Consider the following 27,339-nt stretch of genomic DNA (forward strand, 5'->3'; position numbering starts at 1 on the left):
GGGTTGGTGGAGGTTTTTTTTCAGGAGGGGTTCGATTTCCACATGTTTCCATTTGTCCGGAAAAACTGCTGAGGTGATGGAGGTGTTGAGGATGCTGGTGATTTCTGTGCAAATGGGGTTAGTTCTGAGGTTGAACAGGTGGTGGGGGCATGGGCCGGTGGGTGCACCGGAGTGAATGGATGACTTGATGGCTGATGTGGATTGAGTGGTGAGCGGTGCCCACGTGGACACAGTGTTGTTGGTGTATGCCAGGGGGTTGAGAGAGCTGAGGTTGGAGATCGTGGGTTGGGAGTCGAAGTTGTTGTAGATGGTTGCGATCTTGCAGTGTGCTTCTGAGAGGGTGTTGCAGAGTTCTTGGGAGGGGTGGATGGTGTTGGGGATGGTGTTGCAGAAGGCCGGTCAGGGTCCTTGGGGTCTGTATATGAAGGGTGCCTCTTAAGATAGTTTTGGTGTTAGTTTGTAGTTGCAAATTGAGGTGTTCCATGAGAGGTGAAGTGTTGTCATTGGTGGTGATGCATCGAATGGCCTTCTTGAATATGAGGGCGATGCCCCCGCCATGTTTGTTGGTGTGGTCAGTGTACGACCTTGTAGCTGCCGGGTGTTATGGGGGCGATTGAGTTTGAGGAGGGGTATAGCCAGGTTTTGGTAATGAAGGCAACGTCTGGTGAGAGGGAGGTCATGGTGTCCCAAATTCCCATGGTGTGTTTGCAGAGGGATAAGGCATTGAGCAGGACACATGCAGTAAACATGCATTTCATAGGTCAATAGAATCTCAGGAAAGGCAATAATGATTTGTTGTGGGAACAGTTTGTTGGTACTGGAGTGAGCCAGAGTCCCCACCCTTTTAATTCCAGTCTGCACTCCTCCAAAGCATGTGCTCCTCTAACTGGATATCAGCACAGGGGTGCACAAGGGGCTAGTCCCACCGTAACACTATGTGCACCTAGCTAATTTAACAACATAAGATAATTAAACAACAAAGGGACTGGACTCCAACTTCAAGAAAATGCAGTGGGGACAATGTAAATGTCAGTAGATAAGTGGTTCAGAATTAGAGCTACGTGAAATTAAACTCCTGCTTGGCTGGTGACGTTTTGTGTACACAAATAGCATGTACTTCGTGGGTGGACCTATGTTCCCCCTTGGAGGTGCGTGCACGCGCAACCTTCCTTTTAAAAGCACCCAAGATCTCTTCTGGAGCAGCATGTCTAAGGTGCACCGAGACTTGCTCAGTGATCATTTAATTTAAAATAGCAGCATGAAAGATTTTCTAGACGCACACAAGCACTCACTCTTCTCCGAAAGGTCTCAGAGATGTGTTGGGGCACTCTGGGACATTTCAGAGTAGAAGCAGGCAGACTTTGAAGAAACACCCTGCTTCTTAATTTATCTTACGGGAGAACTGTTGGCAGGCGTGCCCCGTCCTTTAGGGCGGATGGGCCATGCCCCCCCACCTTTTGCCCCTAATGAAGAGTGGCTGTCAGGCTGAACAAAGGTCAGCCTGACAGACACTCTTCATGTTCAGGACAGGAAGCCAGGCACAAGACATGCATGATTTGCGCAGACTCCTGGCTGCCTGAGCCGAACTTTGCTGGGCTGAAGAGGTCACAGCTCCTATGGGCGTGACCTCCTCATCTCAGCAAAGGTGCCTCGAGGCCCTTCCCCTCGGTGACGAGGGGAAGCGTCACCCATTGACTCCAACCTGGGCGCTTCAGGTTTAAGCCCTGAAGCGCCTAGGGCGAGTGTCAATCAGTGACATCTCATCACAGAGTGGGGAGGGCTCAGCAGTCTCACTGATGGCATCCCACTCTGTGACGAAGTTGAGACTGCTGCCTTCCTTCATTGGCTGACCTAAGATCAGCCAGCGAGGGAAGGCAGCAGTCCCAACCCTACTGGGACCTCCGAGCTGAAGGTAAGTGTGTGTGATCTTTTTAAATTAATGTTTGGTGCGTGCGTGTATGTTTGAATGTTGATGAATGTTGTTAATGGATGTGTGTGAGTGTGTGAATGAATGTTAGTGTGCTTCCTGCCCGCCCCCTCCCTCCTAAAACTGCCGGCCGCCACTGACTGTTGGAGTGTTTTGTGGAAATAATTAGGCAGCTGACACCAACTGCCCAGCCCAGAAGGAGCTCTGCTGCAGACAAGATCGGCATATCCATTTACCTCTCCCTCCAAGACTGAAATGAGAATTTTGCTCCTATCAAATACTTTAGTTACTTAGGGTCTATGCATGAACTATCAATTGTACAGCAGGCACAGTGACAATAGGCCCAATGGTAAACAATTCCCTTAAATTCCATATATGTTGCCTAATGTTTAAACTAGACAAGAATGGCATTTTACATATTTTGCTAGAGGTAGAAACGTATGTGGGTCATTCAGTTGTGAATTTCTCTAACTCTAGATTATTCATATCTTGTCCTGTATATTCCAGTGTGCTTCATCTGTAATTTTACGCCACATTATATCAATTGTTAGTTCCAGATTTTCAATTTATTTGTACACCCTGATACGCTGTACATGTTTGTTTGTCAAACTGCTGGTAGGAAGTTAAATGCTTTATATATATTACATTGTTTTTAATCCATGCATTTGCAAGAGTGGCACTGTATTTTAAAAAGGTGTGCTGTTCATTGTTACAATTGCCTCTGCTGCACCATGAAAAATATTCTGTTATAAAGACAGTGTGTTTTAGATAAGGGAATTTAAGCTCACTATACACCAGAAATTGACGCATTTACAAGCATCGAAATGCAGTATGGAGCACTATTTTTTTCAGGCTTCAATTAATTCAACTCCTGAGTCTGACGTGCTCTATTCTTAGCAGCACTCCTCTCACAGGATACATGCTAGTTTTTGCCTAGTGTACCAGCCAGAAATTGTCATCTACATGTGTACTTTATGCTTTAGCAGCGAAGTGTCTTGTCCAACTATTTTTAACAATACATCCAAAATGACGTCGCTACGAAAAGAAGCCCAAGAATGGAGCTTGATTGATGGTTATTGTAGCTCAATGGGCTGGTGTCTACAACAAGAGTCTGTATTTGATTCTATGGTCATATGTTTGAAACCTTGCGGGTCCACTTATAAATTAATCCTCCCTGGGTCCAGTGCATGTAATCCACTGTACCCCAATTACTGCTATTATTTAGCTTCTAAACTCTGTCGAGTGAGGCCCATTTTCCTTGATTCTAAGTGGGCCTCTTGCATCCTCACTACCTCACCGAGTCACTGAGTACCGATATAATGCTAGGGAAGTGTCTGTTGGCTACAGGGTACCTTGAACTGACATTATTACAAGCCAACATGGTTTCTAACGTATAGGTGCAGACCCGCTTTTAGTGTGAGATGCACTACACTGGTTCTTATTTAATAATGGGAAACCAACACTCTACAGGGCTGAGCTTTTTGCTAATGTGCAAAAGATGCTGCTTCTGTACCATGGATTTTCTTATGTGTACTTGTTCTCTCTGTTCGGGTGGAACTGCATGGTGCATTAACTTAACTGGTACACCGTAAATACACCTAAGGAATCCGTAGCTCTTGTTAGTCCTTGCATCTTCTGGCGTGTTTCCCCTGTCTTTTTGCCTTCTGACCTCCTGTTTTATGGTATGCTGGACTCTGTTTTTGCTGGTTTACTGTCTCTGTGCACTTTACCACTGATGATCAGTGCTAAAGTGCAAGTGCTCCCTGGGTAAATTGTATTGGTGATTGGTTTATCCATGATTGGCATATTTGATTTACTAGTAAGTCCCTAGTAAAGTGCACTATGTGTGCCCAGGGCCTGTAAATCAAAAGCTGCTACTAGTGGGCCTGCAGCACTGATTGTGCCACCCACACGAGTAGCCCTGTGAACATGTCTCAGACCTGCCACTGCAGTGTTTGTGTGTGCAGTTTTAAACCTCCAATTCAACCTAGCAAGTGCACCCACTTGCCAGGCCCAAACCTTCCCCTTTTTTTTGTGTTGTAATTTTTTTATTTAGAAAACCAATAAGACATTACACTATCCTTCCACCATACAAATTATACAAGACTGGCGGTACATATACAGCAGTTCAGAGATGTAAAATCGCAAAGTACAGAAACACATGAGTATTCTATCCAGTAAAGATGAACACAAGAATCCAACATGGCCCGGAACATATCAGAGTCCCCTTGGGGTAGCAGGCGTGATGTGCTGTAACGCTTTGCGCGATGCCTCCCTAGCTCCACCTCGTGTTCAGTCTAAATGTGGAGCAGAGTCTCCAGGAAGCGGGGATCGATGCTGTCAATCGACCCATCTCAGAACTACATGAGGCCCCATTGTATTTTGTCTAGGCCCAAATGGATTTAACTGTGTCGAAACATACTAAGAAGTAGTCATATTTTGGAGTGGTGGTCCAGCCCTCCAAGGGCAATCCTTCCCTTTTACTACATGTAAGTCACCCTTAAGGTAGGTCCTAGGTAGCCCCATGGGTAGGGTGCAGTGTATTTTAAAAGGTATGACATGTACTGGTGTGTTTTATATGTCCTGATAGTGAAATACAGCACTGGGAACTGTGTTTTGTGCTGCAACAGAAGAAAAACCACCATGACGCCGTCAATGACGCCGTTGTCTGCACCGTGATCTGACGAAAACATACAGAGCCGTGCCCTGCTTCGCACCGCAACCCTGGTCTCAACGACACCACCACATGACGCCATCACCGAGCCACATGCACCGTGACTTGTGGGCTCCGCACTCTGCATCGCCTTGCTCACACCGCTGCCGTGGTATACCAGACGGTGACGCTCTCAGCTGACGCCTGCACCGTGACCTGAGGACACTGCTAGTGAGGTACACGAAGCACCGTCCTGCACCGCAGCCCCGGTCTGACGGCGCCATCAGCTTCATCAGATTTGACGTGGGCGCCGCACGGAGCCCATCCCACGTCATATCACGGCCTTGGGCCTACCGACAGTGATTCAGCAACAACAACGACGCTGCCTGCACTGGGACCTGGAAACACCGCACATCGTATTGCCCTGCTTCACACCGCAGCCCTGGTCTCACCGATGCTGCAGGATGCTGTCACCAAGCCACTGCCTGAACCATGACCTGTGGGCAATGCACATTACATTTTTCTGCTTCGCACCACAGCCCGACGCCATCAACGCCAGTGCTCCTGACTTTGTCAGCAGCCTGAGTTCGATCTGCAACGGGTGTGACTTCAAGGGCCCAACGACCCCCGCACCAACCTACCGATGTCAGCGACACCACACTCCACATCTCATTGTGAGGATCACGACGCCCTACATTTCCAAAGTACTATTTATAGGTCTTCCTGATACCGTAGCTGGCCTGCGACCCTGCATCCGGCCTGAACCGTTGGATTTGTTGTTCACGATGCTGTGATAGCCCCAGACGGAGCTATCGACTTCAAGGAACTGTATTTTTAAGTACTTCTTGCAAAATTCATATCTTTATTACTGAATGTTGGATTTGTCTCGTTTTGGTCTTGTTTTACACAGATAAACATTGGCTATTTTTCCAGAACTGGTGTGGTGTCCTTTTGTAGTGTTTTAACTGTATTACTGTCTGTTATGTGCACATGCTTTACACATTGCTTCTGAGATAAGCCTGACTGCTCGTGCCAAGCTACCCAGGGGGTGAGCAAGGGTTATCTGAGCGGCAATCTCCCTTATCCTGACTAGAGTGAGGGTCCCTACTTGGACATGGTGTAAACTGACTGGCATCTAGAGACCCCATTTCTAACAGCTCTTATGCCACTTTACTGTTTGATTTCATTATTAAGCACATTAACTACAACTAAAGAAAATCAAGGCGTGAAGACTAGAAACTGGCTAACATGGGCAGTGCTGCACATGTTTAATCTCATTTAAAGATAGAAGTAGGGTCTGTTATGCAAAACAAGTAGACTAGCTCATCTTCTGCTGTCTACTTTCAGGCATGACTACCTCATCTCCTGTGGTCCATGACGGGCATGGCTATCTCATATTGTGCTGTCCAATGACATCCATAGCTGGCTCATGTCTGGCATGGATATCACATTTTGTGCTCCAAATTGCTCCATTTTGGAACTCTTCCTCTGGCTTATTCAAATGTGTCACCATGGAGCAGTTGATTCCCTGAGCCCTGACTCCAGCCAAGCCTTCACAGAGGGTGTCTTACCTCCTCCCCTCAAGGAGAAGGAGAATTCTCCTATGCATGGCCCCCAAGCACCAGATCTGGCACCACTCTGTCCTGGGGCACCTATTGGCAAAGGATAGACACATGATGCTCTGTTAAGTGTAACATATGTGCAGCTCCTGATATGCTTGGTATCATGTGGCTGAATGCCACTTGTCCCTTTATGAAGGTGAAAAGTAACAGCTGGGGATCGCGGAACTACCTGGCACGGAGGATTCTGATGGATACAACTACCTGTGGATTCCTCACCTAATGAATACTCCCATGGCGCCAGCATTCAACGGAAATCTTCTTCCCAGTCTCTGCACGTCGACAAGGACGTCACTCTAGCCCACGCGACGCCGTCTGACGTCATACAGGCAATAAGAGGTCCTCGACGACGTGCCGACGTCAGTTCCCTTTTTTCCGTGCATTCGAAACGGTTATCTTCGAGGGAGCAACTGTTACTTTCGTGGTTACAGTGTATTTTTTGCTGCGTAGTCCTTCGCTGCAGTAATAATGTCGCAGAGAAAGTCGGGTTTTAAGCCTTGTCGTGAGTGTGGGGGCAAGATGTCAGTTACGGATCCTCACTCCGACTGTCTTTGGTGTTTAAGCTCCGACCACGACGTCTCGACTTGCGATTCATGCCAGCACATGAATCCAAAGGCCCTCAAGGAATGTGAGGCGAAGTTGTTTATGGCGAAGTCGAAGAAAGAAAAACATCATAAGAAGTCTTCTTTGCCAAGGCATCGGCGTCATCGAGACTCCCGGCGCCGTAGAGAATCACGGCGCCATTCGAGCAAGGAGACTCGTTCCAGGTCTTCGGATCAGCGCCGGAGGACTTGGGAGGTCAGTCCCACGGTCACGCAGCATCCATCGACGCCGTTGCCCTCTCCGGCGTCACCGACTTCACCTGGACAGGCGTCGGTGATTGAAGTGGTGCAGCCTCTGGTGTTGTCCCCGGCGTCGCAGACGTCGAGGCTGGCGTCGGGGTCGCCTTCGATACAGGCACCCCAGTATCCGGCCTTTCCCACCCCTGGAGCCGATAGTACTGCATTCCTAAATGCGATGAATACCATCTTCCAACAGATGGCTCCAGGGGGTGCTCCGGCTGGCCCTTTGGCCTTTTCATTGGGTGATCCTGCGCCTCTACGGCCGGCACCCTTTATGCCCTTTCTCCCTTTTGGGAACGTGGGCTCGGCGCCGGTGTCGGCGCCGGTGGCCGCTCCGGTGGCTTCGGAGGGATTGGCCCCGGAGATTTCCATCCCGTCGACGTCGGGATTTCGTCCTGTGACTCCGGTGGGTCCATCCGCTCCGAGTGCTTTTTCATCGGCGCCGAAGTTACCTGTGGCGCCGGACGCGGCGTCGGTGGCTTCTGAAGATCGACTCCGCGTATCGAGCAGAGGCTTCATTCGAGGAGACGTGCTCTCCGTTTATTAGAGGAGCAGGAGTACCAACGAGTCCTGGAAGAAGGAGAACTAGAGGACTCGGGTGATGGACTGCATGGTCTAGATACAGCCAGTGGGCTGGACACTTCCCCTGAGTGGGATCTTTCGTCTCCAGGGGAATACACGGAGGAGGCTGCTTCCTTTCACGCAGTGGTACGGAAGGCAGCTAGTTTTCTGGACCTGCCTTTGCCGGTGGCAGAGACAAAACAGAACCTTCTGACAGAGGTGCTTCATCCGGCCTCAGCTGCGGCAGAGCCTCTATTGCCCTTTAATGACGCTTTGCTGGATCCGGTGCTAGAGGTGTGGAAAAGACCAGTATCTTCCCCAGCGGTTCATAGAGCCGTAGCCAGGAGGTATCGAGCTGCACCAACTGACCCTGGCTTTCTTTCTAGGCACCCTACACCGGAGAGCTTGGTGGTGCAGGCCTCCTGTTCATCCAAATCAGCGCCTGGTTCTTTCCCGACGGTGCCTGGGGACAGAGACTCGAAGAAACTGGATGCGCAGTCCAAGAAAATCTTTTCGTCCTGCAGTCTGGCGTTGAAGGCCACCAACGCAACTTGTATCCTGGGGAGATATATTCATGCTCTTATGGATGACATTTCCTCATCATTTACGGAGCTTCCCCAGGGTCTTTTGGATGTTGTTTCAGATGCCCAGGCTGCTGCGACCCAGATTATTCAGTCTGGGCTGGATACGACCGACTCGGTGGCCAGAGCAATGGGCACGACTGTGGTGGCAAGGAAACAGGCCTGGCTCCGTAATTCGGGGTTTTCTGCAGATGTGCAGTCAACCCTATTGGATCTCCCTTTTGATGGGGACAAGCTGTTTGGCGCCAAGGCAGATTCGGCCTTGGAACGTTTTAAGGAGAGCAGGGCCACAGCCAAATCGCTAGGACTCCAAGCTCCTTCTTCCTCTGCCTCTTCCAGGATTTTCAGGAGGTTTCGGGGATTTGGGCGTGGCTCTTCCTCCTCTTCCTTTCGGGGGAGATTCCAGCAACCTGCCTCTTCCCATCCCTATAGATCTTTTAGAGGGAGAGGGAGGGCCCGCACCAGAGGAGCCTCTCAGCAGCACTCTGCCTCTTCCTCGTCCTCTGGAGGGGTGCAGCAGGGAAAGCAGCCTTAGGCTTCCACTATTTCCCACTCACTCCTCTCCTGTAGGGGGAAGATTACAGCATTTTCTCCGCAAGTGGAAGACTATTACAACAGACACTTGGGTTCTCAGTATTGTGGGAAAAGGCTACACCCTTCCCTTTCGGGAGTTCCCGCCCCTCATCCCGCCCCACCCATCTTATTGTTCAGAAGAACACCTCCTGTTGCTAGAACAGGAGGTACAAGTCCTCCTTTCAAAGGGCGCGGTAGAGTTGGTCCCAGAGCAGGAAAGGGGTCGAGGTTGTTACTCAAGGTATTTCCTGATTTCCAAGAAGGATGGTCGGTTGAGACCAATCCTGGACCTGAGGATCTTGAATTGGTTCCTCAAACAGGAAAAGTTCAAGATGCTGACCCTAGCTCAGGTGCTTTTGGCGTTGAACAAGGAAGATTGGATGGTGTCTGTCGACTCGCAGGATGCTTACTTTCATATCCCGATACTCAAGTCGCACAGGAAGTATCTCCGGTTTGTGGTAGGGTCGCAGCACTATCAGTTTGCGGTCCTCCCGTTTGGTCTTACTTCAGCACCTCGAGTCCTCACGAAGGTGATGTCGGTGGTTGCGGCAGAGCTCAGAAGGAAGGGGATAGCAGTATTCCCTTACTTGGACGACTGGTTGATCAAAGCCAAGTCGCCGGAGCTTGTGTCGCATCATCTGCAGTCAACGACTCAGTTGTTGTTCGACCTGGGTTTTTCGGTGAACGAGCCCAAATCTCACCTGGAGCCCTCTCAGCGCCTCCTGTTCATAGGGGCAGTACTGGATACAACATTGAGTCGAGCCTTTCCTCCGCCTCAGCGGATTCAAGATATTCAGGAATTGGTTCCAATGTTTCGAAATGGAGCGGTAGTTCCAGTCCTCAAGGTCCTTCGTCTGCTCGGTCTGTTTGCCTCCTGCATTCTGTTGGTCACGCATGCTCGCTGGCACATGAGGGCTCTTCAGTGGTGCCTCCGAAGGCAGTGGTCTCAACACAAAGGAGATCTAGAAGGTGCTGTCAAGATCTCCAGAGATGCTGCTGTGGACTTGAAGTGGTGGATTGCGAGCAACAATCTTTCACAAGGAAAGCCGTTCGCGCAGTCGCCACCAGTGGCCACGGTCATAACGGATGCTTCCACTCTAGGGTGGGGAGCTCATCTGGGGGATCTGGAGATCAAAGGCCTTTGGTCTCCAGAGGAGCAGATGTTTCATATCAATCTGTTAGAGTTACGGGCTGTACGTCTGGCTCTCAAGGCCTTCCTCCCTTCCCTTCGTGGTCAGTCGGTACAGGTCCTGACGGACAATACTACCACGATGTCGTACATAAACAAACAGGGAGGGGTAGGGTCGTACCTTCTCTGCAGAGAAGCTCTTCGACTATGGTCCTGGGCAAAGGACCATCAGATTTGCTTGGTAGCAAATCATCTGGCCGGGATCTTGAATGTACGTGCGGACGGTCTCAGTCGCCAATTCTCGGCAGACCACGAGTGGCGTCTCCATCCAGATCAAGCCCGTTTGATCTTCCAAAGGTGGGGGTTTCCTCGGGTAGATCTGTTTGCCACTCTGGAGAACGTGCATTGTCCGTTATTCTGCAGCCTCCAGTATCCGATGCAGGGAGCGTTAGGGGACGCGTTTCAAATAACCTGGTGCGGCCAGTTGCTTTACGCGTTTCCTCCCATACCCTTGATTCCTCGAGTATTGAGGAAGATTCGCCAAGACCGGGCGCTAGTCATCTTAATAGCTCCGGATTGGCCAAGGAGGGTGTGGTACTCCGACCTTCTCCAACTCTCAATGTGCCCTCCGCTCCGTCTCCCTTTCAGGGCAGACCTCCTCTCGCAGTCGCAGGGGCAGGTTTTACACCCCAACCTCCAGAGTCTGCACCTACATGCCTGGAGATTGAACGGGGCAACCTGAGTTCCTTCTCTCTCCCGCCTGATGTAGTGGATGTTATATTAGCGGCCAGGCGACACTCCACTAAATCTATCTACGCTAATAGGTGGTCTAAATTTGTTGCGTGGTGTGGAGAGAGGCAGATTGATCCCTTACATGCTCATCTATCGGACGTTTTGTCTTTTGCTCTCTCTCTAGCGCAGAAAGGTTGTGCAGTGGCTACCATTAAGGGTTATTTGTCGGCCTTGTCAGCCTTCATTTGTCTTCCAGACCAACCATCGTTATTTAAATCCCCTATTGTTATCAGATTCTTGAAAGGTCTTCTAAATAAATATCCTCCAAAACCATTCGTTATGCCGCAATGGGATTTGTCCTTGGTCCTGACTTTCCTTATGGGGTCCCCTTTTGAGCCTATGCATTCTTGCCCCTTAAGGTATTTGGTTATAAAAACAGTTTTCCTGGTAGCTATAACATCTGCAAGGAGAGTGAGTGAGTTGCAGGCCTTATCGGTAAAGCCCCCTTATACAACTTTTTATGGGGATAAGGTGGTGTTGAGGACCAAGGCTGCTTTCCTCCCGAAGGTTGTTTCACCCTTCCATTTGGCTCAGACAATTACTTTGTCCACGTTCTATCCTCCGCCTCATCCTTCTAAAGAGGAAGAAAGACTGCACTGTCTGGACCCAAAGAGGGCGTTGAGCTTCTTTATTGATAGAACAAAGGATTTCAGGCTGGAGGATCAGCTGTTCATCGGGTACGTGGGCAAGAGGAGAGGAAAGGCAGTCCACAAGAGAACACTCTCCAGGTGGGTGGTTCTTTGCATTAAAATCTGTTACTCTTTGGCAAAGAAGGACCCTCCTGAGGGCATTAGAGCTCATTCCACCAGAGCTAAGTCGGCCACTTCGGCCTTGGCCAGGGGTGTTCCTGTGGTTGACATCTGCAAGGCCGCAACTTGGTCTTCCCTTCACACTTTTGCGAAACATTACTGTTTGGACTCTGAGGTCACAAGGGACGGCCATTTTGCACGGTCAGTGCTGCAGGATTTCTTGGTTTAACCATTTAGGCACCCGCCACCGGGCGTGGTACTGCTTTGGGACTCTATTCATTAGGTGAGGAATCCACAGGTAGTTGTATCCATCAGAAGAACGAGTTACTTACCTTCGGTAACGACTTTTCTGGTGGATACATTAGCTACCTGTGGATTCCTCACGGTGCAACCCGCCTCCCCGTTGCCTTTCTGGTCTTACCAAGTAATCCTTGAGTGCGCTCCTCTTGGTCTTCAAGGTTGCAATAGACGTTGTATATATGGATACTTGTGTATATTATCTGTATATATATATATATATATATATATGTATATATCTTTGTGTACATACATGATTTGCATATATTTGTTCGTTATATTAAATTTGCAGCTATTCATGCAATATTGTGTATTTTACAAGGTTATGGGATGTTGCCTTGCTCTTTCATTGCATTGGGTGGTTGTTCTCATGCACGTAAAAAATGTTGGTACTGACGTCGGCACGTCGTCGAGGACCTCTTATTGCCTGTATGACGTCAGACGGCGTCGCGTGGGCTAGAGTGACGTCCTCGTCGACGTGCAGAGACTAGGAAGAAGATTTCCGTCGAATGCTGGCGCCATGGGAGTATTCATTAGGTGAGGAATGTGAGCTAATGTATCCACCAGAAAAGTCGTTACCGAAGGTAAGTAACTCGTTCGTCTTGTTCATTATCGGAATTGATGCATAGCTTAATATTTGAGACTAGCATATGCTACTGGCAGGGTCAATTAGCAGCCACATGTTCATTCTAGTCCAGCCTTTGCACCATCTGGGAGCCTACAAGGCCGCTGCTGCATTAGGGGCTGTGTAGTCACATATAATCACTGCGGCCCACCCTGGTCTGTGACAACCGAATGGTGAGGTGGACTGAAGTGCAGCTTGAGTGAGACATAGGAGTTTTGGCCTCACCTTCTATGTAGGTGGTGGGGACACCTCATGGAACAGTGGTTCTGGGCGGCTGTGAAAATGCACTTTGTGAAAAAAAACAACTTCATACAATACAGGATGCAGACCACTGTGGAACATCTGTGGGTTGGCATCACCCGACCCCATCCACTCTATTGTCTGGGGGGAAAGTTGCTGGCTTTTTCATTGCTCGGTGGTGTTGCTCCCAAAAGGTAAACACCCTTGAGTCGGACAGTCCAAGGTAGTAGAAACTCTTTGAAACAGCTGAAGCTAGCCAAGCAGTCCATCCCTAAATATACCAAGTATGCCCAGTTGTCCAGGGTATTGTACTGGCTAAACCAGTATCAAGTAAGCTGCTCTGCCTGGGATAGCAGCATCACCTCCCTGCCTGATGTTGGGAAAGGTAGGCACACAGAAGTGTCCTGCATTGACGGGCTGGAGGGTGGCCGAGGACCTGGTACCAAAAGGCACATGCGGGACAGGTTGGCCGGGACTTTCACAGTGCACGGGGAAGACAAATGGATAACAAATAGGCCCTGAGTGTCAGGTGCACCGCAGTGTTTAGGTGGTGTGCCGGGTGCCAGTCACTTTAAGGGTGGAGCGCGTAGCCTTTAAGGCTATGCCTTGCACCGTGATTACTGCTCGTCGTCAGTGTTCCCTTCCCTTTTTCACCTATTGTTTTGGCACCTTTGTCATCCGCTGGCTTTCTTTTTAACTCTCTGTCAGAGTGCTCGCCATTTTTTCTTTTGGAACTGCGCTGGCTTCGCCTTTGCCGTTGGGTCGGGCTTCTCATCATTTTCTATGGATTTATTGCTTAAAAAAAACAAGAAATAACATTCTGGTAATGGTGGCAATCTTTCTGGTAAAATTTAAGACCAATACAAAAACCGCTAAGAGAATTACTTACCGGTATCTTCTTCTGAAAAGGACTGGTGAAGTTAACCACTTTTGTTTTTTTGTTTCTACAAGAGAAAAAGAAGTACAGTATTTGTTGTTCATGTGGAACTAATCTAAAAAGTGACTCGAGAATTGCACAATATATATTTATATATTGTATAAGGTACAAGTGGAACTGAATTAAACTCTGATACTATTAAGGATTTCCTCATATAAGGAGATGAGGGCTGTTTAAGCATATAAACTATTATGAGCATATGTTTTATTGCTATTGCTACCTAGAAGTTTACAATCTAGACACCTTAGATTTAGTGTCTAGCGACTTGCAATCTACCAAGAGCTGACGTCTGTAATTGGGAGAAAGGACACTGGGTATGGTTTAAGTTGGGGACTTGTTATAGAAATATCACCCTGTGTATGTTCTCAGACCTAAAGTCTTGTATTTATGTTTTAGGAGTCGACAAAATACAACTGACTTCGCAAGGTGGAATCTGGTTTTGGCCATGCTTGTCCCTTTGTCCCAGTGAGTCGAGCGTACCCAATCATTGGTCCGTTTGATTCACATGGAAGTGAGGGAATTATGTTGTCCATTTCACTCCTGCGATAGGTAACAGGCTTGACACTGAGCACCCTGTGCCTACTAACCCCTCGGAAGGCCACTAGCATTTCCTGTAATTCGTGCACACTCGACCAAAGAGGAAGACATTCAGGTGAATGTGCCCAACCTCACGGAACCTGTCTGGGTTTGAATCTTCAAATGGGCCCTCATGAACTCTTCCAGGGCAGCCAGGACATCTGATCGCCACATGCCTTTCTATGGCCCAGGAGGACCACATGGCCAGACTCGGAGAATGCCCATCTCGGGCCCTGGCAAGGCATGGAGGCTTCCCTGTGTTCTGACCAGTATCCTTGTCAGAGCTTTACACCTAGCGAAGCTGGATGGCTCTCCCAGGGCCTGCAAAACCTCATCCTGGGCACTTTTTGACACAGTGACCTGGCGGATGGAGCCCAGGCCCACAAGAACTGTGCCTCAGTGCTTGCTGGAGATCTAACCCTCGTCAGAAATTTCCACTCCACTGGAATCAGAGACTGGCCATCTAGTTGCTTGTGCAGACTTTCCAAAGCGCTGGCAGATAAAAAGCAAGTCACCAGTACCTTGTCCCTACTAATCTTGAGGAATTAAATTAGCATTTTCTGTAATACGTGCACACTGAGTGACAGAAGGGGACGTTTCAGAGAATGTACCCGACTTCAGATCCTGGCTTGAAACTTTAAATGAGTCCTCATCAGGACTTCCAGGGCAGCTGACCATCTGAGTGCCGCATGCATTCCCATGGTGCTGCGCCTTTCCAAATCAGTGAGGCCCTCCCTTGGGCTTAGAGAACCCCATCCTGGCCACTTTGTGACATGGTGATCCAGGAGTGCAGGCCTTGGGAGCTCTGACTTGGATCCCAGTCTGAGGTTTCCACCCTGGCAAAGAAGGGAGGCCCTCCCAGGGCCATGTGGAACCCTGTCCTGGCCACTTTGTGACATGACAGCCAGGGGGATGGAGCTTAAGCCCATAAAACCATGCCCCCGAGAACTGCTGGAGCTCCGATCCAAGTCCCTTTCAAAGCTTTCCACCTCAGTGAAGCAAGGAGGCCAGTCAAGGGCCTGCAGAACTCCGTCCTGGGCACTTTGTGACACAGCAGCCAGGCCGATGGAACCCAGACCTCTGGGAACCATGCCCACAGGCCTGCTGGAGCTCTTACCAGTCAGTTTTGTTTCACTCCATTGGAATGACAGGCTGCCTGTCTGGTTAGCTGATTCTACGGGCATCTCAACGCCCTTGCACCATCCAGGGAGAGCAACAAGAGGAACAGTTGGTCACCCATACCCAGTCCCTACTAATCCAAAGGAGGGTCATTAACCTTTCTTGCAATCCGTGCATATTGAATAATTGAGAACGTTCAAGCTAATGCATCTGACCTCATAGAGCTTTGGCTGGTCTTTAATCTTTAAATAACTCCCCATTGCAGCTTCCTTCCAGGACAGCTCGGAATTCTGAACTCTAAGTCATATGTTTTGTTTGTTTACTTACTTCTATGTTTGCTTCTTTCTTTTTTGTTTGTTTTCTCATGAAAATTGTCACCAGTGATTTAATTGTAACATATTCCGCACACACCTGAGTGTAATAAATGTATCACAGCCGTAACTGTGTAGTCGCTCAGGCCTAATTTTACACACCTTACTCACAATACAGCAACGAGTTGCAGGGCCGCCTTTGCACCTACCTTGAATAGATAGCAGCATTTGTAGCTAAACACTGGGCCAGTCTTGTGAAGAACATAGAAGGCAGACTGCTAGTATAAAATGCAAACCAAAATAAATATAAAGGAGACGGGAGGAAATCGAAATTAAACAAAGCCACATACAATCCTGCTGCAATCAGAGTTACTTGGAAATAAAAACAAGTTAAAAAATAAATGCAACCTACTCATCGGCAAAGAAATTTGAAATAAAAAAATAATTGTTCATGTTCCTTCGAGTGCTTGAAGGGATTGAAGTTTGGTTTCATTTATAAATGCACAGATGGTGGAAACACTAGATATAATGGATGGGATACAGCTTAGTGAATAACCTGTTATAAAATTACATGCAATGTAATAACTGTTTGGGAATGTATCCAAGTCTTTTAGCAAAACAGTACCCAGAAGTTTCAAGCATATCGTGACAAGTTTGATCTTCAGAGTAATTACAAACCTGTCACTGCTTCGAAGCAAAGCTACAACTTTTAACCATTTCCCTGAATGTGTCCAATTGTTCCTATTACAAACAGAACATCTGATGAAGTCTAGCATTATAAATGCATTACCTCAACCATAATTCTGTCGAGAATCTCCCAAACTTGAAACTTGCCTGGATAATTTCCTTCTAACGATCCGAAAGAGCCACGCAATTATTGCCCTGTATGCAGTTTACTTTATCACTCGAAGCTATGCCCACCACCTACATGTCAAAGCTCTTTGAATCCAAAACTTATTAGAAATTCATATGGCCTGTTTCTAAGTCCGTTGTCATTGTGGTCATTGAAGAGCAAATATGTTACTGATCAAGACATATCCTTTTAGACCTATCGCAACTTTTCGGAAATGTTGGTTACAAAATCTTCCTGGATTGCTTGAGTAAGTTCCTAGTTCAGAGACCTAACCTTGAATGAATTAAATACGTTCTTGATAACAGACGGCTTATTGTTTTGCCAGGAAGAGCCATTTCCTCCCCCTATTAGTTCTACCTCTGGAGTGTCTCAGGGTTCATGAGTGTACTCAACTCCCACCTTTGCCATTTGGCACACTTTGGCTTGTCATTCTTTAATTATACAGATGATAGCTACTTATCATCAGATTTTATTAAATACAACACCCTTACCAATTTCACAAACTGCTTAATCATACCTGACTCTAAATGGGCAAATATTACATTATTACATTACATATTACATTATTTAATCCTTGAAAAACAGTGATTTCTTTGTTCCGAAAGTATCAGTTATGGTGTCTATAGCATGACTTTAGCTGGCCGACCTGGACAACCACCCACAGTATTTTAGGACGGCCTGGAGCCTAGGTGTCTATCTTTATTCAGATTTTCCACTCACAGAGCAGTTTTCTAGCCTGACAAAATCTGGGTTTGTTTTCTAAATACTGTCTCAAAGGATTCTTCCAATACTGGCATAGCCACTAAAAGTCCAAGCAGTTTAGGCTGTGGTACAGCCCAAAGTGGACAATACAAAGTATTTATTGGCTTGCTTACCAAAGCATGCACTATACACACTACAGTGCCTGCAAATAGCTGATCCAAAGGCCTGTGCAAATTATTGTGAATTGAACACACGTATCCTACTGGATGCTGTTTACTGGTTACCAGTGCACAAGAGTACAGGCGAAAATGACATGTGTAACATGTAGAGCCTTCTTGAAAATGTAGACCTTCTTTACTAGCTAACATATTATCCCGTAAGTGGCTTTGAAGACCATTCCACACAGCTTATCCACTTCTTGTTGCCACATTTAGAATCCTCTCCATTATACTACAATGCAATTCCATCTGTCAGTCAGTACATCACTTAAAACGTATCTGTTCTCACTGTGGCTCACTGCAGCTGTTACACCCAACCCCCAAATTTGATGCACATGAACGCTGTAAGTAACACCTAGCATAGTATAACATTCAACTGCTACTGAAAAGATTAGAAACCAGCATAGGCACAGAACCCCTTAGTCCAGACCCAGACCAAACATTAGAAGGAAATTTTGATGTACAATTTCTGTTAAGATTCCACGAGATGTTATCAAGTGCCACACAAACTGATACCTTTGGGAAAATTGGAGGTAAGTGGCGGATTGGAAAGGGGAAGTTCTTGAAAAACCGTGAGTGTCACAACTCTGTCTACATCATGGAAGGTGTTGCAATGGGAAATAGCTAGGCATTTTTTCAGCGTACCCACTAAAGTTTCACATTGGTCCGAGGTAGCAATTACAGACTCTTGGACAAAATGTGGGAAAGAATATGGACAGAGTGTGGGTAAGAACACTGGCACATTTGTACAGAAAAAGCCAAGTCGCAAATAAGTAATTCACTACGGTGGTGGGCAAAAATCTCCCAGACAAACCATCCCATCTCTATTTACACATGGGTAAGGAGTTAAGAACTGTATCTGATTCTATGGATCAATAAAGTTGATCTTCTATTTGCCTATGTGACTAGAAAAACAGAAAGAACTTTCCAATTGGAACAGACTAGTAACTGCTTGTAACTGGGTGGCAAGGGGTTTTGTAAAGATTGTTGGTTATAAATAAGTTGTGAAGCCGACCCTCACTTACCACTTCGGTAGCCAGAAAGAGCACTTACATGGAAGACCAGAAGCGCTGGGTGTCAGCATGAAGAAGTGAAATAGTTCCTGGATGTGGTGGGGAGCCTTCATCTTCTGGCTGTGAGGCAAGTGCAGAAGGACCGAAGACTCTGCTGTGGTGAACTCCACGGACTAAAACTCTACTAGGAGACTCTGAAGTCTGCAATCTGAACACTGCATCCCTGCACAAATGACTGATTCAAGTCCTGCCCTTCTGACATTACTGAAGGCACAAGAGCCAGACTAGAGCCATGGTCCGCACTGTGCTCCTTGATGCTAATCTCTGTCTACTTTAGAGTAATGCACAGAGAATTCTATTGACTTTCCTTACTGAATCGGAGTTCTGTTTCTATTCTAAATCTTTTAAGTGACTGAAATAGTTTGTGTCCTTTTGGGTTTGGTTTAATTATACATTTCTTTGTCATTTACTAAATTTAGCTGCAATTTTACTAAGTGATTTCTTGCCTCAAGTGTGGATTCGCTACCATCTGTATTCTGAATGCACATTGTGCAAGGAAAGCCTACCATCTCACTACCAGGGCAGATACAGCGTTCTTAGAAAATCAGTAATTGCCTGGGTAGAGAGTAGGTAACTAGTGAATGATATTGTTTTGTTATGTACATGATTTACATTGGTGCTGGTTTTAATCCAAAGGTGGCCCCCATGCTTGTTTTACCATCATGCAGGTCGCCTGGGAAGTACATCACCTATTTTAAGTGACCCTCCGGAAGCCTTTGTTGGCCTGTTTATTTTCTTGGTGGTATCACAATGAACACCAGGTGATTTTAGAGTCCCCTTTGCCCTCTGCTCAAGAGCAATACGTGTCTGACTGTAAGGCCGCAGACATACAGATCCATCATGGAAGCATCTTTTTCTTGTTCTTGGAACTATCATGATCAAATGCTGAAGATATATTTGCTTTCAAAGGGTTTATTGTGTAGGAAAGATGTGGATATAGTTACTTGACTAATTGAATAAATCAATGTCGATGGCTATCTTAAAGCAGTGTTTGTAATTCTTTGATTAGGTCGGGTAGCATGTCTGTCATGGATTCTCTCGTGTTTCCTACTTGCCCATCTACAGAATATGATTCACCACTTTGAAAAATTAGAATTTGTGCTTTCGGTGTGCGCCGAGTGTTCTGCGACCTGAGACATTTGAGCTACATTATTATGACTCAGCTTATCTTCATTAGATTTCTGAATGTCATTGTCACCATTCTGTCAACTGACTGTATTTTTCTGTACCTCATATAATATATTGCTTTGACCTTGACCTTGACCTTGACCTTGGCTGAAGGCTTTGACACCAATTTGTGAAGGCAACAATAGTCTTATTACGCTTGCCAGAATTTATTTCTTCTATTTATTTGCAGGCTCAGTGTTAATTTTATTTTCTGTTTCAAGGAGAGATATTTGTACTGCTGAAGATATGTTTTGCTCAGGGCAACAGTGCGTGAATGAGCAGACGTCTTTCAATGTATATTAGTTGTAATTCGATCACCTGACATGCCTGCAGCCAGAGAGATTATGTTAACTGCAAGTTAAGCACTGCTTGTTCGTCTCAGTCACTTTATTTTTGATTGTCTCTTTAGAGGCCATTTCGTTTGAGTGAGCAGAATTTAAACAAGCAATCTCATTCATTGTGGTGAGAGACATTGTTTGTGTTTTTACATTTATCTGTTGATTCAGGGTTACAAGACTAAATTTCCACTTGTACACTGTTGTGTTGATATTCAGACTGGTTTATTTATTTGAAAGCGGGTTTGACAGATGTTTTGGGTTAGATTTCAATTTTGAAAGAATTTTGAAACTATTCTCAGAACAGTTTTTTTCAATAATGCATGTACATTACGTTTTATGGGCTAGCTTGCCAGTTCTTTGCCAAAAGATGCCAGCAATACTGTCATCTTAAAGTATACCTCAATGCCCTTGCTCTAGTCCAGTCTTACCTCAGATATGCCAAGGCACCTGTGCAGCTCCCTGGAACACCTATACTGGTGTTGTGAGGTGGTCTCTGGGCCAAGGAGAGTATTCAGGAGAAGGCACACTACATTGCTGTGCTGTTCCTGATTTCCTCTCTTTTGGTGCTAAGGACCTGTGGGTGTGTAGCATGATCTTGTAGTTCCATTCGGCAGAAGGAAAGCTAGGCTGTCAAGTTGTAAGCCAAATTTGCACTTTGAATTCCCAAGTGTGTGCTGCTACAGGCTATGGTAATCTGGATCTCCAGTCTCAAGCAAGAGTTTTTTTGGAGACTTGGCATTTTTCCTGTTTTCTGCTACTGAGGTAGTTCAGGCAGCCTTGATACAGAGGTCTTGGCTGTGTCTACAAAAGTTTACAAAAGTAATTGGGCAGCTCATCATGTCTGACTCACCTCTCTAAAATCCAAACCATCAAACATAACCACAATGAAATGGCTTCCTGTCTGCATTTGTAGATGCAGGGCATTGGAAGCAAGATTGAAAAGTATGGGTGTTGGATAAAAGAATTAGAACGAAGTACTGAATTTGGAGGATTTCCATGGTAGTAATCAGAAAGAAACTCCAATGCATACCATGAAGATGGAAGCTCTACAATCCAAACTGGAAGAACTGAAGAACTGAAGAACGGTATGAGGAGAACAAATGTAAGATTTTTAGGCTTTCTCGAAAAAAGGGAACACAACTCCTCAGTTCTTTAAATTATGGTTTGCATGATCACACTGTTAAAGTGTGGCTGCTTTATACATGTACCCCCTTTTACTAAAAGTTCCTGCCTGAAGGTGGTCGACGGAGAAAAGAACTACGCATGGATAAGGAATGAAGAACTGTACCTGATTTGCACAAGGATCAGTAAGAGACACCATATCCACAATAGGAATAGGAGATTCTAGAACAATTTGTCACCATTTTTGACACCACAAAGAAAGACCAACTATTTTATGATCCTTTTCAAAAGATATATCAATATCAAATGAGTATCTCAGAAGATAGATGAACCAACTAGAAATCCTTCACTTTACTCAACTGCAGATTTAAAACGCCCATTTGAGGAAGATGAAATAGTCTAGACAGTTAAAGAACCCAGCTTAATGTAAGGCACCTGGAGAGGGCAAACATCCATCTAAATTATATTAAACATTCATTGAAGAATTAAAACACCCAATAACTAATTATATCCTCTCTGGAGGAAATGTGACATCTTATTTATAAATTTGTTTTAATGATTTCTGAAAAAGACAAATCTCCAGAGGATATCAACACATATAGCCGTGGATTCCTGTTATATTCAGACTGCAAAATATTCACATCGTTTTTGGCCACACAAACAGCGTCCTTGATTTCAAATCTGATACTCCCTGATTTAAAAGGTTTTATTCTGGCTTGCCAGCTGTGTCATCCAGTAAGACACTGACTACAACTATTTTTCTAGATGCTGCGAAGGCTTAAGTCCTTGTGAGCTGGAAATGTTTATTTAATTTATCCCTGGTCATTGGCATGGCCAGCCCATTAAGATAGACTCCTTTTTAAGGTCGAGCCTGCGTTGCATGCGCTCGTGCATGCGTATCGCAGCGAGACGCTTTAGTGTTTAGAAAAGGGCTCGGAGCCCTGTTGACGTCACGTCAGCGTTTTTCATTGGTTCGTGGGCCTGCCTAATAAAATCTGCTTGTTTTCATTAGTTGAAGGCATGCATACGTCATGCCTTTTCCGGTGGCTAGTCCTCCTCGAGCGCATCGACCAAGTACAGAAAACATGCAAGGCTCGCTGTTTTATGTCCGGCTCGTGGACTACTTTTTCTCTAATTTACTAGCGCGATTTCGCTTGGCAGAAGTCGAGCACTTTATATAGTTAATTGTACTTTTTCAGGTTACGTACATAAATGCACTTTTGCCGATAGGTGAAAAGTCGGGTTAGGAGTTTACAACGCTATCAGCGCTAACATGAGCAAACGCGAGACCCGTTGCATTGCAAATGCTTATTTATAGTGCAACTGTATCTTGGGTACTTAATGGTAGACCCATTAATAGTATTAGAATTACAGGAGTAATGTAGGAAAGTACCATCTTGCCTGGCATGTTACCCCAATTTTTACATGTATGTAAGTTTGTTTTTGCCTCTCTCACTGGGATCCTGCTAGCCAGGACCCCAGTGCTCATAGTTTGTGGCCTGAATGTGTGTACCTGTGTAGTGACTAACTGTGTCACTGAGGCTCTGCTAACCAGAACCTCAGTGCTTATGCTCTCTCTGCCTTTAAAACTCTCAGTATAGGCTAGTGACCATTTTCACCATTCCATTTGGCACACTCGAACACCCTTATAATTCCTTAGTATATGGTACCTTGGTACCCAGGGTATGGGGGTTCCAGGAGATCCCTATGGGCTGCAGCATTTCTTTTGCCACCTATAGGGAGCTCAGACAAATCTTACACAGGACTGCCACTGCAGCCTGAGTGAAATAAAGCACAAGTTATTTCACAGCCATTTTACACTGCACTTAAGTAACTTATAAGTCACCTATATGTCTAACCTTCACTTAGTGAAGCTTAGGTGCAAAGTTACTAAGTGTGAGGGCACCCTGGCACTAGCCAAGGTGCCCCCACATAGTTCAGGGCAATTTCCCCGGACTTCGTGAGTGCGGGTACACCATTACACGCGTGCACTAAATATAGGTCAATACCTATATGTAGCTTCACAAGGGTTACTCCGAATACGGCCATGTAACATGTCTAAGATCATGGAATTGTCCCCCCATGCCAAATCTGGTGTTGGGGTGCCAATCCCATGCATCCCCAGGGCTCCACCTTGGACCGTGGGTACTGCCAAACCAGCTATCTGGGGTTTTCTCTGCAGCTACTGCTGCTGCCAACTCACAAACAGGGTTCTGCCCTCCTGGGGACTGGGCAGCCCAGTGTTACACCCTCTCCCTTTGGAAATAGGTGTTAAGGGCTGGGGAGGAGTAGCCTCCCTCAGCCTCTGGAAATGCTTTGAAGGGCACAGATGGTGCCCTCCTTGCATAAGCCAGTCTACACCGGTTCAGGGAACCCCCAAGCCCTGCTCTGGCACAAAACTGGACAAAGGAAAGGGGAGTGACCACTCCCCTGTCCATCACCACCCCAGGGGTGGTGCCAAGAGCTCCTCCAGTGTGTCCCAGACCTCTGCCATCTTGAATCCAGAGGTGTGGGGGCACAATGGAGGACTCTGAGTGGCCAGTGCCAGCAGGTGACGTCCGAGACCCCTCCTGATAGGTGCTTGCCTGACTAGGTGGCCAATCCTCCTCTGAGGACTATTTAGGGTCTCTCCTGTGGGCTTTTCCTCAGATAACGACTTGCAAGAATTCCCCAGAGTTCCTCTGCATCTCCCTCTTTGACTTCTGCCAAGGATCGACCGGTGACTGCTCCAGGACGCCTGCAAAACTGCAACAAAGTAGCAAGAAGACTACCAGTGACATTGTAGCGCCTAATCCTGCCGGCTTTCTTGACTGTTTCATGGTGGTGCATGCTTTGGGGGCTGCCTGCCTCCATCCTGCACTTGGAAGCCACGAAGAAATCTCCCGTGGGTCGAAGGAATCTTCCCTCTGCTCCAGCAGGCACCAAACTTCAGCGTCACCGGTACTCTGGGATCCCTCTCATCCTGACGAGCGTGGCCCCTGGAACACAGGTGGTGGACCCAAGTGACCCAGACTGTCCAGTGGTCCAACTGTCCAAATTTGGAGGAGGTAAGTCCTTGCCTCCCCTCTCCAGACAGTAATCCTGTGTACTGCGTGAATTGCAGCTGCTAGGGCTTCTGTGCACTTTTGCAAGGAATTCTTAGTGCACAGCCTAGCCCAGGTCCCCAGGACTCTGCCCTGCATTGCTCAACTCGCTGAGTTGACCACCGGTCTCATGGGATCCTCTTTTGTAGTGTTGAGACGACTGCCATGCTCAGTTTTCTTGAACCCGTGTTCAAGTGCTTCTGCGGGTGCTACCTTCTTGTGCGTGGGCTCTCTGTGTTGCTCTTGGCCTCCTCTGTTTCCTCTTCCAAGTGGCTACGTCCTGGTCCTTCCTGGGCCCGGGCAGCACCCTTTTTCTTCAACCACGACCTCTGCAGCTAGCAGCTAGAAAGGCTAGTGGTCTTTCTCCAAAGAAACAACTCTGCATCCTCCAGCACTCCGTGGGACATCTTCCACACAAAGGAGAAGTTCCCAGCACCTTTCGTTGTTGCAGAATCTTCAGCTTCTTCCATCCGGAGGCAGCCATTTTGACCCTTCATCTGGGGTTTAGTGGGCTCCTGCCCCCCCCGGACACTTTCACGACTCTTGGACTTTGTCCTCTTCCTTTGCAGGTCCTCGGGTCCAGGAATCTGTCTTCAGTGCTTTGCAGTCTGTTGTGGTCTTTGCAGAATTCCCTATCACAAGTTTAGTGTGTTTCTGGGGAAGTAGTATCACTTTACTCCTACTTTCCAGGGTCTTGGGGTTGGGGTATCTTGGACACCCTTAGTGTTTTCTTACACTCCCAGCGACCCTCTACACACTACACTAGGCCAGGGGTCCCTACGTGGTTCGCATTCCACTTTCTTAGTATATGGTTTGTGTTGCCCCTAGGCCTATTACATCCTATTGTATTCTACAGTGTTTGTACTACTTTTCTAACTGTTTTACTTACCTAATTTTGTTTTGTGTGTATATTTTGTGTATTTTACTTACCTCCTAAGGGAGTGTATATCCTCTGAGATATTTTTGGCACATTGTCACTAAAATAAAGTACCTTTATTTTTAGTAACCCTGAGTATTGTGTTTCTTATGATATAGTACCTACATGATATAAGTGGTATAGTAGGAGCTTTGCATGTCTCCTAGATCAGCCTAAGCTGCTCTGCTATAGCTACCTCTATCAGCCTAAGCTGCTAAAACACTACTAATCTACTAATAAGGGATAACTGGACCTGGCACAAGGTGTAAGTGCCATCAGGTACTCACTATAAGCCAGGCCAGCCTCCTACATTGGTGGTGCAGCGGTGGGATAAGTACTTGTAACTGCTTTACCATTTTGTCATTGGTGCTTTTCATGAGAAAAACATATTCAAAATACTTAAAAATATACACAGTTAACCTAAACAGTCTAACTCTCTTTCTGAAAACTTTCTTAAAAGTTTCTAAAAGTTTTGAAAAGGTCGATTGATCCTGACAAAGGGGAGGGGGATTTAATAAAAAGAAAGTAAAAAAAAAAAAGGAAAAGGTCACAAAAGTTTTTCACTTTTCTTTAAAAAGTTTCTAAACTTTTTCTCTCTGTCCTAAACTCTTTCTTGCAGCTATGTCTGTAGTAGAGACCACTCCCAAAGTTGTCCAGGCAACTTATTGCAGTTTAAACTTTAAACGTTTGAGGGGTCTCTGCATAGAAAGCAGTTTAAGCATTGGTAAGAACCCTACCAAAGATCTTCTCCTTAGCCTTCTCCTAGAAAGTGACCAGAACCGGTCTGGCCCATCCCATGAACAGGAGGTAGAGGAGGGGATTACCCAGGAAGAATCAGGGGAGGCCCCTTAGGACTCTGGGGAGGGTTCCTCCAAAGACCTGTCAGCTAACAGGCCATCTAGTGAAGCTGGTAGTGGGAGGGGGGTCACACATCAGTAGGGCGCCTTTCACTCCAAAAGGCCAGGTAACTAGAGTTCAGGCAGTTAGAGACAGGTCCACTTCTGCCAATTCCCACATCACCTCTGTGTCAGAGCATTCCCAAGCCTCCCACCGTGAAGATAACACCCTAGACAGGGAACTCAGAAAGTTGAGGATGGAAGAGGCCACACTGAAGCTGAGACAGCAGCAGTTGGCCTTAGACAGGGAGTCTCTAGATGTAGAGAGGGAAAGACAGAAGTTGGGATTAGTGCCCCATGGTGGCAGCAGCAGTGTTCTTGATAGTCATCCTGTAAGAGAATCAGATTCAAGATACCTGCACAAAATTGCCCCCCCTTACAAGGAGGGGGATGAGATAAATAAGTGGTTTGCTGTATTTGAGAGGGCCTATATGGTACAGTTGGTCCCTCAAAGGCAGTGGGCTGCTATCTTGTGGCTATCTTTCACTGGCAAGGGTAGGGATAGGCTCCTTACTGTCAGAGAGAGTGATGCCAACAACTACAAAGTTTTGAAAGATGTACTCTTAATTGGATTTGGCTTAACCACTGGACAATACAGGATAAGGTTCAGAGATACCAGAAAAGAGTCCTCTCAAGACTGGACAGACTTTGTAGACTGTTCAGTGAAGGCCTTGGAGGGATGGTTACATGGCAGTAAGGTGACTGACTATGAAAGCCTATATAATCTTATTTTGAGAGAGCATATTTTGAATACTTGTGTGTCTGACTTGTTGCATCAGTACTTGGTGGACTCAAATCTGACCTCTCCCCAAGAATTGGGAAAGAAAGCAGACAAATGGGTTAGAACAAGAGTGAGCAGAAAAGCTCATAAAGGTGGTGACAAGGATGGCAAGAAGAAGGATGGTAAGTCTTCTGACCAGGGTGGGAACAAAGATAAAAAGCATTCTGAGTCTTCATCAGGCCCACAAAAATCCTCTGGGTGATGTGGGTCCAAATCCTCTTCTAACAATCAAAAGAAGCCAAGGTGTTATGTATGTAAAAGTAAAGGCCATTGGGCAAGTGATTCCACTTGTCCAAAGAAAAACACCAAGGCTCCCACTACCATAACCACAACTGCGTCCTCTAGTGCCCCTAGTAATAGCAGTGGTGGTGGAAAGTCTACTACAAATAGCCAATCAAAGGGTGTAGCTGAGGTCACCATTGGTAATGTGGTTGGGGTTGGTTTTGTTAGGGAGACCACAGAGGCTGTTTTAGTCTCTGATGGTGGTACTGACTTTGCCACCTTGGTTGCTTGTCCCCTTAATATGGGTACGTACAAGCAACTTCCCCTAATAAATGGTGTTGAGGTTGAGGCCTACAGGGATACAGGAGCCAGTGTCACTATGGTGATTGAGAAACTGGTTCACCCTGATCAACACCTACTTGGTCAGTAGTACCAAG

At 46.6% G+C, this 27,339-nt stretch overlaps 1 protein-coding gene across 4 annotated transcripts in view; it reads left to right on the top strand.

Annotated features, from left to right (window-relative positions):
* ACIN1 (apoptotic chromatin condensation inducer 1) overlaps positions 1–27,339 on the top strand; it is a 729,433-nt gene that overhangs the window by 263,223 nt on the left and 438,871 nt on the right. The window lies entirely within an intron of this gene.

Source organism: Pleurodeles waltl, chromosome 6 (genome assembly GCF_031143425.1).
Source record: "Pleurodeles waltl isolate 20211129_DDA chromosome 6, aPleWal1.hap1.20221129, whole genome shotgun sequence".
NCBI lineage: Eukaryota > Metazoa > Chordata > Amphibia > Caudata > Salamandridae > Pleurodeles > Pleurodeles waltl.